We start from the raw sequence: 14,447 nt of genomic DNA, 5'->3' as shown, positions 1-14,447 counted from the left end.
ACAGTTCTGGGATTTCTGCCACAGAATTTTGGACTAATGTACCACATAAGACAGCAAGCCTTGACTAGAGCAGTCCCTCAGGGCCTATCTTTAAGTATATGCACTTTTTTGACAACTGCTTCATAGAGAGACCGACCTTGTTGGTTCATTCACCCAAATCTACAGACACAACAAAAATAGTTTATGGCTAACTACAGACCTATAAAATATTTCTTCAACCGTGACTACAAGTTGAATTCCCTAAAAAGTGTAGCCTCTTCATTAAAAAAAACTATTGTTAATATAATACGTGTGTAATCCACAGCTGCTTCCTCAGGTAAGAAATGAATGGCTCAAAATGCAAAGCAAAACATTTGAAAGTCAGATTTTCCTCAATTACACCTGGGATGTTCAGTGAGTTTCAAATCATTTTCAGACCCAAAGTATTTAAATGCTTCTGTTTTCCATTCAGATGGTCTCCATGCTCATGGTAAAGTATTTGTTTGAATTACTCTACTGAGTCCTTCAATTAGGCAAAAACAGAAATAGTAAAGGAAACAGTCCATACTGATGGACAAGACTTGCAATATCTACCAGCTACAGCATTACAAAAATGGACAGACTTTGTAGAATTCCTCAGAAAACAGGAAGTCAAACAAGCAACATTAAATTGCTAGTAGCTTTTTCACATTATACAAAACACACACTTTACTACTTGTTTCCAAAGAAGTGTTAAAAAAACACACAAAAGGTTTTTAGTTTTATATTTTAAAGATATATAAGTAAAATAGGATCTTCTCGTAGAAACATGGTATAGGGGTATGGCTCATACGAAAAGATACCTGGATTAGCGTAATGCATGAGTAAGGCTATGGCTGATTCATTAATGGAGATTGCAGAAGTCACGGAATCCATGACTTCCAGGGACCTCTGCGATTTCAGCCCGTGGCAGCTCAGAGCTCCGGGTACCGCTGCCAGGGGGTACCCTGGAGCTCCCTGCCACTGCAGGGGGTACCCCAGAGCTCCCTGCCACTGCAGGGGGTACCCCAGAGCTCCCAGCCGCCATGGGCAGTGGGGGCCCCTGGAGCTCCAAGTCCCCGCTGAGTGGGCGCCCGCACTGCCTACCTGCTAGAGGTGGTGTGGGGACCCCACCGCTGAGCTCCCCATTTTGTCATGAATATGTTTAGTATAAGTCACGGATAGGTCACAGGTGTCAGTGAATTTTTCTTTATTGCCTGTGACCTGTCCACGACTTTTACTAAAAATATCCATGACAAAATCTTAGACTTATGCATGAGACTGGCTTAAGTACAACATGAACTACTTCCAAAATGAAATTAACTCACAATTTCTGTAAAAGGCCAACAGTAACGTTGTTGACACTATGCCTTTTAGCAGAAACCAAAAGACGACATAGCCAAGGAGAACACAAACATAGAGCACATAATAGGGTATGGATCTGGAAAATAAGTTATACCCTTTTTTCTTAAGAACATCCAGTGATGAATGGGGATGAGAAATTACCACAAACCTCGAATGAAATTCCAAATGAACAAGGGTGCAGCAGCAGTAGTCGAGTGATTTGAGAATATGACAGCAGAAGGAAATCTAGAAGTACCAAAGAGAGGAAGCAAAGTACAAGTTTTTGAAGATTTCCGATAACCTTAAAGACCTGGGCTCCATAGAAAACTAAGGAATTCCACTAACATTTTAGACCAGAGGTGGGCAAACTACGGCCCACGGGCCACATCCGACCTGTGGGACCATCCTGGCCAGCCCGGGTAACCCCTGGCCCCTCCCCCAGGAACAGGGAGCATTGGATGGGAGTGCAGTCCTCTGGGGGTGGTTAGGAGCAAGGGTCCCAGGAGGGGGCGATCAGGGGATAAGGAGCAGGGGGAGTTGGATGGGTTGGACTAACAAACTTTAGCGTGTAGAAAAGGTTTGCTATACTTTGACATGTGCTAGCCTATCTTCAACTTGATTGAAGTACAACAAAAACTAGATTTTTAGAATGCATTATTTAGAACTTTAGCTAACACCCCACTCCCAGCTAACACATTAAAAATGTTATCCTATTCAAAATAAACCATCAGAGCTAGCATGTTCTGTAACATTGATACAGCCACACAAATCAGAGTGCAAACACTTACATATGCTTATCTTTAAGTACATGTGAAAGACTTTGCCTAGAAGTACAACTTTTGCATCCAATTATAATGTTCTAATTAATGCAGTATAATCCTCTCGTAGCGCGTACATAGATATATCTGTATTAAACCAGTAGAGTAGCATAGCTATTCTCTTGTGGGAACAGAAATAAGTTATAACAGTATAAATAAGCCCACTCTAGCATGTTTACCTGTGTAACTATTAAGGAAAAAAATAATCATACTCCTTAAAAGAAATAGTTATATCAGTACAAATCTGTGTGTAGACCAGGCCTAGGTGTTTGCAGAATGAGGGCCACAGATTTGAGTTCATCAATATTGAAGAACACCACATTGTCATCAGCAATTGTAGCTAAAACAACGTAAGGATCATTAAAGTACACAGAAACAGTAAAACAGGTCAGAGCTCAACTTCCTGCAATTATTGACCAACTTCAACATTATGAGTAAGAGAAAGCACTGCCAGGCAAGAGTCACTAAATAACTAGGATTATCTAGAAGCATTAGAAACAACAAAAAAGCAGCAGGTACCATGCATTTTGGATTGCATTTATATAGACTAAACTCTTAAGGAGGTTACATAATTTTTTAAGAGAACTTATGTTATAAAGATATCATCACAGGAAGGCCAATAGCACACAGCTTATTAGGATTAGTAGCTGTGGCTGGGAAGTTTAGTACCTCTTTTCCTCTTGACTTCCATAAGTGTGTGTGTGATTAAAGCTTGGGAGATTCCTAGGTTAGCAGGATGTGCCTTGGCTGTTTTAGTACATTAAGGAGATACACATAATCCATCACGTAACATAATAATGAAATAATACTTTAGTCTGTTTCATTTGTTCATATAATTGCTCTCCTCCCTAAAACTTATTTAAGTCTTTATTAAGTAAAACTTTTCCTGATTAATAATGTAAGCCCCAGAGCTAGGTGGCTTGAAAGGAAAAGCAGCTCTCCACTCTCAGTAGGAGAATAAAGAAACTAGCGGAAGTGTTAACGTTAGAATTGGTCGGGAAAAAAATTGATGGAACCATTTCCCATAGAGAATGCTATTCCAGAGTCAAAATGTTTCATAAAATTGTGACAAACTTGACATTAAAAATATTGGAATAAAGCATACTGATTTGTTGTTGTGAAATGACTCATTTTAAAAAAAAATGAGTTTCATATCATAATGCAAAAGCAAAGCTGATATAAAAGATGTTGATTTTGTTGAAACATTCTGTTCCAATTAACTAAGATTTTGGGGGGTAATTTTCTTTTGTGGAGAATTTAAAAGTTTTCCATGTTGTTTCTAATCGGAATGAAAACAGATGAAGACATTTTTAAATCCTTTGTGATGTCCCCTGCACAACAGCTCTAGTTAAAATTGCTAGTTATACCCTTCTAATTTGGTTTCAGAACAGTGTGCACACACGGGGTGAATTAAACACTAATCAGTAGTCGATAACCTGGATGGTCTTCCACTCACATAGAATAATCCTAGGACAATATGCTGTCTGAATCCAAGGGGAACCAACTTTACCAGTTTGATTGCAGGGGTCCATAACAAAGCAATGGATCACCTGACAAGGGAGATGAAACCATTGGGAACGGTCATCTGACACAGAGGGACCAGAACTTCATACAAGGAAAGCTCTTATAAACCATTATAGAGACCAGACCAGATGTTAAGGCTGTGCAGAAGAAGGATAAAAGGAGGGTCCCTGGGACCCTATAAGGATACTGACCAAAATCCAAAGAGTTGTGAGGAAACTGAGGCAGAATTTACATGCAGGTATTGTAATTTTTCTACATATCTATATATTTCTTGTGCTGTCTAAGAATAAAGCCGTGAGGATGTTTAGAAATTCCTTTGGTAAGTCTGCATGTTACTTGCTTTCACTGTCACATAGACTGAAAGGGAAAACAGTAACTCAGAGGATCCACAACTTCAGTGGAACTATGGAAGGAAATCAAAGCACAGAGCTACTGGGGAGACTTGGGGGAGCTGGTAACTATGGCCCCAGTCCTGCAAGATGATCTATACAAGTTGATTTCCGTGCCCATGCAGTGCCCCATTGACTTCAAGGGGCTGTGTGCAAATGGACCCTCACACCTGTGGAAAGCTCTACAAAGGCCGCTGGGCTCTGCTTGGGGACAGAGGTCCACTCATACAGATCCATTTGTAGGATTGGGGCTCTCATTTCTACAATTCATTACTTTCTATTACTCATTCATCTGAGATACCACATCGTAAAATTACTATGTTTCTTGTGCAAGACATCTACTTCCTTTATAATCTAGTTACTAGGAAATTTAGCTATTTAACTTGTTCGGATCATCTCAAAGGACCCAAAGGAGAGATATATTAAAAAACAAATATCAAGTGTACACTAAACGATGAAATCTGTGAAAATAAGAATACAGTCACAAAAGCATCAGCCATTACAAGACAAAAAGAAATAAACTGAACATTTCCCATCACTTAACAAAAGCGTAACACCAATGTCTTTAGCAATATTAACATTTAGGGAACATGCACATTACAGCCTGTTACAAATTTCTAAAAGTAAGGTGGTATAGCACAACACATGTTTCAACTTAGCCTTGTGTAGCTGACAAGTATGTTAAGGCATGAAATCATAGCATAAAGTTAAGTTATAATTCAAGGCAAAAGCTATTTATGTCATCTAAGTATTATAAGCCTTGGAAATAGAGGTATACTTTAAATTGGTAGATGGAACATTTTCAAAAATAAGGAGGCATCAATATCCCCTTTATAGGAAAAGTCTTCAAGACTTGGAAAAGAGTCTGCCAAAAGCAAAGTAGTGTGAAAGTAAGAGTTAAAAGAGAAGGACTGTATACCATACAAGTCACTCATTAAAAAGTATTTCTGAATTACTTGTTTTCCATCAAATGTTTTAAATGCAAGGAAGAAATAAATAAATGCCATAATGTTTCTAAAACATGCTAGCCCATTTTCTTTTGATTTCCTATATTTAGATACTTACAATGCTAAGGAAAAAAAACAGATTTACTCTTCGTAAGGTTCAGTACATACTGATATGAAGCTAACAGTATCTAAGCTCTTCATTAAACTCCATTATAATTATTAAAAACATAACACCTCATCATCCTTAAAGCAAGGTGATTATATTCTGAGAGGTAAACTGTTCGCTGTTTCTTAGGGGTCTTCACATACATATATTTAATTTACAAATAAAAAGGATGGGGTTTTCCCCTAACTACTAACTGAGAATGCAACATAGGATTTTAAAATTAAGCTACACTGTTTTCTTCTCACACATCACCACAAGTGACACCTGGTAAATCCTACAGACTTTTGTGAATTTGCACAGATGGATCTAGTTAGAACTTAGTAAACAATACTGTTTGATGAAGAAGGAACCGAATCCAAATCACTCTACAAAAGCACTCTGCTGCATTAACAGGAGCAAAGAGCAGAAAAACCTTATTTTTTTGTCAATGAATACACACAGGAAACTGATCCACTGGTTATAAATGTGTCATTTTTACAGTGTCTTTTTTCAGACTAGAACTTTAAGGCCAAACCTTGCTGTTCTATTTATAGCATTCCCACTTACATTGTGAATGTGGCTCTACTACTGTGTCAGGCAAGAAAAGGGAACAAGATAATCTAAGCTAGACACTATTATTGTTATTATTATTATTACTATGTTCCATACAACTCAAATATTCAATACCATCATTTAAATCCTCTTTCATTAATATAATTTATTGTGGAATAATTTTCCAATTTGCAATTTCAGCATAGGATAGTTGTGAAAAACATCAAGACCAGAGTTACTTGAATCTTTGTTAGTGACAACCCAGACTGCTAAAGTAAAAAGCCATGGGGGATAACAGAAATATAATCAGAATTGCAGAATGGAGTGTAACATTGGACTCTCTCCTCAGACCCTACGCTACCAGCACTCCTAGCTATCTTCGAGACACCACCGACTTCCTGAGGAAACTACAGTGCATTGGTGATCTTCCTGAAAACACCATCCTGGCCAACACCATCGTGGATGTAGAAACTCTTTACACCAATATTCCACGAGGATGGACTACAAGCTGTCAATAACAGTATCCCTGATGAGGCCACAGCACACCTGGCGGCTGAGCTTTGTGACTTTGTCCTTACCTACGACCATTTCAGATTTGGGGACAACTTATATCTTCAAGACAGCAGCAATGCTATGGGTACCCGCACGGCCCCACAGTATGCCAACATTTTTATGGCTGACTTAGAACAACTCTTCCTCAGCTCTCGTCCCCTAGCGCCTCTCCTCTACTTGCGCTACATTGATGACATCTTTCTCATATGGACTCACGAGAAGGAGGCCCTTGAAGAATTCCACCTAGATTTCAACAATTTCCACCCCACCATAAACCTCAGCCTGGACCAGTCCACACAAGAGATCCACTTCCTGGACACTACAGTACAAATAAGCGATGGTCACATAACCACCACCCTATACCAGAAACCTACTGACCGCTATATTTACCTACATGCCTCCAGCTTCCATCCAGGACACATCACACGATCCATTTTCTATATCCAAGCCCTAAGATACAATCGAATTTGCTCCAATCCCTCAGACAGAGACAAACACCTACAAGATCTTTATCAAGCATTCTTAAAACTACAATACTCACCTGGGGAAGTGATGAAGCAGATTGACAGAGAGAGACGGGTACGCAGAAGTCACCTACTACAGGACAGGCCCAACATGGAAAATAAGAGAACCCCACTGGCCATCACATACAGCCCCCAGCTAAACCTCGCCAGCACATTATCAGCAATCTACAACCTATCCTGGAAAATGATCCCTCACTCTCACAGACCTTGGGAGGCAGGCCAGCCCTCATTTACACACAGCCCCCCAATCTGAAGCAAATACTCACCAGCAACTACCCACCACAGAAACACTAGCCCAGGAACCTATCCTTGTAGCAAACCTAATTGCCTACTCTGTCCCCATATCTACTCTAGCGACACCATCGGAGGACCCAACCACATCAACCACACCATCAGGGGCTCATTCACCTGCATGTCTACTAATGTTATATATGCCACCATGTGCCAGCAATGCCCTTCTGCCATGTACATTGGCCAAACCGGACAGTCCCTATGTAAAAGAATAAATGGACACAAATCAGACATCAGGAATAGTAATATACAAAAAGCCACTAGGAGAACACTTCAATCTTCCTGGACATTCTATAACAGATTTAAAAGTAGCTATACTTGAACAAAAAAACTTCAGAAACAGACTTCAAAGAGAAACAGCAGAACTAACATTCATTTGCAAATTTTAACACCATTAATTTGGGCTTGAATAGGGACTGGGACTGGCTGGCTCGCTACAAAAGCAGCTTTGCCTCTCCTGGAATTGACACTTCCTCACCAATTATTGGGAGTGGACTACATCCACTCTGATCGAATTGGCCCTGTCAACATTGGTTCTCCACTTGTGAGGTAACTCCCTTCTTGTCATGTGTCAGTATATAATGCCTGCATCTGGAATTTCCACTCCATGCATCTGAAGAAGTGGGTTTTTTACCCACGAAAGCTTATGCCCAAATAAATCTGTTAGTCTTTAAGGTGCCACCGGACTCCTTGCTGTTTTTATAACAGACTCTTTCAGTGAATGCATTGTAAAGACAAAACAACTTGTTTCAAGTACTATGGGCTAGATCAGGGGCAGGCAAACTTTTTGGCCTGAGGGCCACATTGGTTTTCCAAAATTGTAACAGCCAGGTGTGGCCTGGCCCCCGCCCCCTATCCGACCCCCCCTGCTTCTCACCCCGACGCCCCCCCCCCAGGACTCCTGCCCCATCCAGCCAGCCCTGTTCCCTGACTGCCCCCAGAACCTCCCACCCAACTGCCCCCCACAGCCGCATCCAACCCCCCCCTCCTTCCTGACTGCTCCCCTGGGACCCCTGCCCTCATTCAACCCCCCTGTTCCCCGCCCTCTGACCGCCCCAACCCCTATCCACACCCCTGCCCCCTGACCACCACCCCAAACTCCCCTGCCCTCTATCCAACCCCCCCTGCTCCCTGCCCCCTTACCGCACTGCCTGGAGCACCAGTGGCTGGCGCCACTACAGCCACGCCGCCCAGAGCACCAGGAGAGCCGACCGTGCCACCCAGCTGGAGCCAGCCACGCCACTGCGCAGCACAGAGCACGGGTCAGGCTGCGACTCTGCAGCTGTGTTGCCTGGAAAGAGTTCTCAGCCCTGCCGCCCAGAGCACTGCACCAGCGGTGCAGTGAGCTGAGGCCGCAGGGGAGGGGGAACAGCAGGGGTGGGGCCAGAAGCTAGCCTCCCGGGCCAGGAGCTCATGGGCCAGGCAGGAGGATCCCACGGGCCCTCTGAGCTAGATCCACAAAAAGACTTAGGAATAGCCATGCTCAACATTACAACATCTAACTTTTAGGAGCTCTGCTGCCAAGTGAAATCTTTAGTCTTGAGTTAGTCACCCAGCCTCCCTATACCATCCACTGGGAGAGTTAAGCACTTGAGGACGGGATTCACAGAGGATAACATACTGAACGGGGTGCTGCCCTAGACATCAGGAAATGCTGAGGAGCGGAATCTAAGCCCCACTCCTCAAAGGCAGTTAGGTACCTAAGTCTGGCCCAGAGTTAGTCAGTCTATGGCCCGCGGGCCGGATCCGGCCCATGAGCTGTTTTAAGCCAGCCTGCAAGCCATGCCAAGCGACTCGGCCCCGCTCCGGCGCTCCAGCCAGGGTGCTGTGTCAGGGGCTGCACCAGACAGTTTTGACCTTCTCTGCAGACACTGGATCAGGGGCCACACCATGTGGCTTGGCCCTGCTCTGGCTGGGGAACTGGGTCGAGGGCCACACCACATGGCTCAACCCCAGCCGGGGTGCAGGGTCAGGGGCTGCAAAATGCAGCTCCCAGAAGCAGCGGCATGGCCCCACTCCAGCTCCTATGCGCTCCAATGGGAGCTGCAAGGGCGGTGCCTGCAGAACCGCCTGGCTGCACCTCCGTTTAGGAACCGGAGAAGATACATGCCACTGCTTCCAGGAGCCACTTGAGGTAAGTGCCGCTTTGAGCCTGCACCCCTCAGCCTCTCCCCACGTCCCAACCCCCTGCCCCAGCCCTGATCCCCCTCCCGCTCTCCAAACCCCTCAATCCCAGCCCGGAGCACCCTCCTGCACCCCAAACCTCTCATCCCCAGCCCAGAGCCTGGGCCCCCAGCCAGAACCTGCACCCCTTCCCACACTCCTGCCCCAGCCCTGATCCCCAGAGCACGCTCTTTACACCCCAAGTTCCTCATCCCCAGCCCCACCCCAGAGTCTGCACCCCAACCCCAATTTTGTGAGCATTCATGGCCCACCATATAATTTCTATTGCCTGATGTGGCCCTCGGGCCAAAAAGTTTGACCATCCCTGGTCTGGAGTGATTATCTCCACTCCAGATTCATAGCCATGAATCCATTCCTGGAATTAGACACCTTAACCACATCTCATAAGCACACACACACACGCCACAGAGAGAGAGCACAAGCAAAACCTCCACTCCATTATAGTCAATAACCTGGTGGTCAAAGCATTTACATGGGATGAGGTAAACATGGGCTCAAGTCCCTGTTCTTAAACAGACAGAATGGGAATTTACAAATAGGTATCCCACATTGTAGATGAGTACTCTCACCACTGAGCTATTGGCTATGTATGTACATACGCATGCACACATCCACTTCAAAAAATTCCCAATCTGCTCACACCTGGCTGTCCTGGACTGGGCCTGATCCAGTCAACATGCCATGAAAATGCCTCCCAGATCAGATCCCACAGGCAAAACAGACTGAGGAACACCTAATTTGAGAATCCCAGTGGGGCTGTGAGCTGCTCAGCAACACCAGGATTTATGTGGCTTTGTGCATTCACACCAGCAGAAATTTAGCCACCACAAGGAACCTCCAAGGTTAAACAGCAACTGCGAGGCAGTTTTAAGGATCTCAGAGAATGCCTAAATGTTGGACTTAGGCATGCCTAAAGTCCCTTTGTGGGGTCGAGCCCTGTGTGTCTTATACAATAAAAACTACGACTGGTAAGATAGCTTGTTTTTAACGGTGCAATGGGACACTAGATGGGGAGGGCTCTGGTTTACTACAGAGAATTCTTTCCCAGGTGTCGGCTGGTGAATCTTGCCCACGTACTCAGGGTTTAACTGATCACCATATTTAAGGCTGAGAAAGAATTTTCCCCCAGGTCAGATTGGCAGAAATCCTAGGGTTTTTTCACCTTCCTCTGCAGCATCGGGCACAGGTCACTTGCAGGTTTAAACTAGCGTAAATGGTGGATTCTCTGAAACTTAAAGTCTTTAAGCCATGATTTGAGGCACTCACTAACTCAGCCAGAGGTTAGGGGTCTATTACAGGAGTGGTTGGGTGAGGTTCTGTAGCCTGCAATGTGCAAGAGGTCACACTACATGATCATGATGGTCCCTTCTGACCTTAAAGTCTATGAATCATTGATTATACAAATTAAGTCAAACACTCTGATTCCCAATAATATAAAAACAAAACAAATTATATATTTCTTCAAGCTTCATGAGCTATCAAATAATTTTTAAAATCCTTCTCTCTCAATCTTCTACTCTAACACTCTTTCCAATAGAAGAATTGTGCACAGTTGTCTCCGATATAAAACTGTTCTCATAAATTCAGTCGATGTAAGGGAACACTTCCGCACAGGACTGAGGGAAAAGAGGGCTACAAGCGCTACACAAAACTCTTAATATAGACACGTATGTATTACTATCATTAAAAAGATGGATTGAAACAAATAAGTAGTCTTAAGTGTCTATTTAGGGTCAGAGTCCCCTTTTTTATTTGTAATCTGATAGTCAAATCCATAGCTACTACATGTTAAAGACCATCAGCAAACAAATGGAATAAGGAAATATCAACACTGATATCCATATTGTTGTTTAGTGTACTTAACACAATTCTTTGGCTTTAATTACTTTTGTATACATGAAAATTCTTGAGCTGGTGAAAGATTATTGTTACTGAGCTTCATAGAAAAACTGCACAGGAACATATTGAAAAACTGTTTATGTATCACTGAAGTAACCCACATTTAAAAAACAGGAATCTTAAATTTAAGTTTTGCTTTCAACATACTAGAGTAGGTGAGGGAAAACACAGATTTGATGTGTAAAAGTAATCAGTTTCCACAAAGTATCCACATTATCATCATTGTTCTGATTTCATTTATTAAATTTTCCATGTAAGAAGTGTTATTGGCCTGTCTCTATGTTATAGGGACTGATCACTTAAAAATTCACTGCGGAGACAGTTTACCAGTTGTCCAGATAAGTGATTGTTAAATTACAAAGTTTAGTTTGGTCACTTCAATCTAATTGCTACAGCAGTCTTTTCACATTGATAATGTTTCTGAAAACAAGAAAGATATTCTACAGGAATTCAGTTAATATTAGAAAAACATTCTGTGTTCTCTTCAATTAAAAGTGTGAATTAACTGCCCCAATTATAAAACATGTAAAACAGATGATAAAATTATAGGCCCCTTATCAATGCTTATAATTACAAACCTCTAGCAAGTAATTAGGTGTTAAAGAATCTGCATAAGTAAGGATCAAATATGTCACTAATATTAAGTGTTTTATGAAACAAAAAAATAATTTCCTCAACAATCTTATCAACACAAGACAGTTCTTCAAATAAATCAATTTGTAAAATACTTTGAAGAGGTACAGTGCTATATATGTGATAAGTATTCCTACTATTTGGCACATGTTCCTTTTCCAATATATTTAAAATAAGAAATGTGGTTCTAAATGGATGTGTTAAACATGATTTGTCTTCTCCCAGTCAAGATTTTTTCCCAAAATAAGACAGTGCTTGAAGAAATCAAGTGTCACCAAGACTGTATTATTTGTATTTCATAAGCAGTTATTCAGAATTCACTAGTTACAATGGGATCTCATCTTTCTTTTCTGACTCCTGTTTGTTAGCAGTTTCCTTTGGAAGTGGAACCACCCAACTATTAAGACAATTTGTTGTTGCTTACAAAAGTTTAATACTTTTTTTAAAGCAACCAATTAATGATCCTCCTAAATGTGAATGAGTATAAAAAATCTGAACACAGTTATTGAAAAAATAAATGTTAAGAAAATGATACAAAAGTTCTGCTATATCAACACTTACATTTAAGACTTTCAGTTATAAGTGTAAAAAGAAAAGGAGTACTTGTGGCACCTTAGAGACTAACAAATTTATTTGAGCATAAGCTTCCGTGAGCTACAGCATCTGATGAAGTGAGCTGTAGCTCAGGAAAGCTTATGCTCAAATAAACTTGTTAGTCTCTAAGGTGCCACAAGTACTCCTTTTCTTTTTGTGAATACAGACTAACATGGCTGCTACTCTGAAACCAGTTATAAGTGTATTACTACAAGTAAGTAATGTTTCAAATGTCAAATTAGCAGTATCTGTATTTAAGGCTATCAATGTGTCAACTAGTTTTTAATTCTATTATGTATTACAGTAGTGCCTGCAATGTACTAGGTGCAGTACAGACATACAGGGAAAAACAACCCATGCTCCAAAAAGTTTATATTCTAAAAAGAGACAAATGAAGCTAAGAATGGAGGCAAAAAAGACAACATACAAGTAGTGTGTGTATTTCATAAAGCATACCCTTTACTTTCAACTGCCCTGCCTCCTCCACATTAGATGGCTAAATTGTTGGAGACATCACAGCAAAGGTGAGGTCATAAGGAGGATTCCAACTGAGTGGAAATTTCACACTTTAAAATCTAATGTATTTTACTTTCTTTGCTGCTTAGTTATGGCACCAAAAACCTGTATACATGATACAAGTCAGCACGCAACATGCAGAAAAGAACTACTGAGGAAAACTGGCACCCTTTGAGGTGGTTTCTATTATCTATGAAACAGCAAATTAGGAAATATTTAGTAATATGGCAACTAAAATGAGATTGCAATTTTTTGAAAAGTTCAAGTCCATTTACCTTTACTACTCCAGAAATAAAGATGACCAATAGAAAAACACAGTTAAAACAACTCTGTTTTAAAAACAATACTACACACAAACTATTATTCAATGTATTTTGTGATTGACTTGGAGAGAAGAGGCCAAGGTGAAAACGATTAAACGAATCAGAGTAGCCCTATAACAAAAAAAAAAACCACTTCTGCAAGTTACACTGCAACGAACATCTGTCAACTTTTCTTAGCTATGTGAACTTCTTAGGATATTTACAAAGTTTGCAAGAGTTTCCAAGTCATTTATAGCCAGTTTAAATGCAGCTGGAAACTAAACTCGGAGAAGTGACTTCACAACTGAAAGATCATCCTAGCAGCGCTTGGCCAGCCTCCCCAGAGCTGCCGTTCAGAGCACCTCACCTACTCGGGGAAACACGGTGTATCCCAGCGGGGCACAGACTGGAGCTCGTAACAGCTGCTCGGAGCCTGGAAGACACCATCCTCGAAGGACACTAGCTATGAACCAGCGGTGCCCGGCGTCGGGCTGGAAGATGCTGATCAGCTTCCCCTGCCCGGCTCAGAGCCCCCCAACCTCGGACCCCCCCACACACACCTCGGGACCCCGCCCGCCAGCCCCCGCCCCTCGCCCGGGGCCACCCCTCGCGGACAGCGGCCAAGCAGACCGACCCCGGGCCGGGCAGCCTCCCACGAGGCCCCCTACCGCCCACACCCCGCAAACTTTCGCCCCGGCCCCAGCGCAGCGGGCGGCTCCCCGGGCAGCGTGCCCCCGCCCCGCCCCCGCTCGGTACCTGCCGCACCATGGGGCAGCGCCGCCCCGCTGCTCCCGGCCCGGGGCGCCTCTCTCCCGCGGGCCGCGCCGAGCAGGTGCCGGGCTCCCCGCACGCGACCAGGAAGCTGCGCCGGACTCCGCACCACGGACCCGCTCCCAGCGCCGCCGCCGCCGCCGCCTCCCCGCTGGGCTCGCCCGGCTGCGCCCGCAACCGCCCCCTAGCGGCGCCCGCGAGCCCCGGCCCGCCGCTCGGCAACCCTCGGCCGCTGCCGGAGGGGGGAGGGGCGCGGGCCGAGTGACCTCACGGGGTGGTGCTCCACCCCCCCCGCAAGACGCGCCTGCGCAGTGGAGCCGCCCCGCGCCCGCAGCCTGGGGAGGAGCAGGTGGCCGAGATCCGCGCCGAGCCCCGCCTGAGGGCGGGGTGCCAGGGGCTGGCTAACGCCGCGGGGGAGGCGGCCCCTGCCGCTGCCCGCCGGGGTGTGAATCGTCCTTTTTGCCC

At 43.8% G+C, this 14,447-nt stretch overlaps 1 protein-coding gene across 4 annotated transcripts in view; it reads right to left on the bottom strand.

Moving 5' to 3' along the window:
• Nucleotides 1-14,115, bottom strand: part of PTPN3 (protein tyrosine phosphatase non-receptor type 3) — a 277,972-nt gene extending 263,857 nt beyond the window's left edge. For 2 of the 4 annotated variants that reach the window (XM_073332642.1, XM_073332646.1), the window contains exon 1: nucleotides 13,968-14,115. The gene's annotated coding sequence lies outside the window, so the exon portion shown is untranslated. Of the gene's footprint in view, nucleotides 1-13,578; nucleotides 13,702-13,967 lie in introns of those variants that run through there. The other 2 variants (XM_073332643.1, XM_073332644.1) reach the window with 2 other exon arrangements.
• Between the last annotated feature and the right edge of the window lie 332 nt (nucleotides 14,116-14,447).

Source organism: Lepidochelys kempii, chromosome 2, assembly GCF_965140265.1.
Source record: "Lepidochelys kempii isolate rLepKem1 chromosome 2, rLepKem1.hap2, whole genome shotgun sequence".
In the NCBI taxonomy this organism is placed as follows: Eukaryota; Metazoa; Chordata; order Testudines; family Cheloniidae; genus Lepidochelys; species Lepidochelys kempii.
This window is presented reverse-complemented; position numbering and strand designations above follow the sequence as displayed.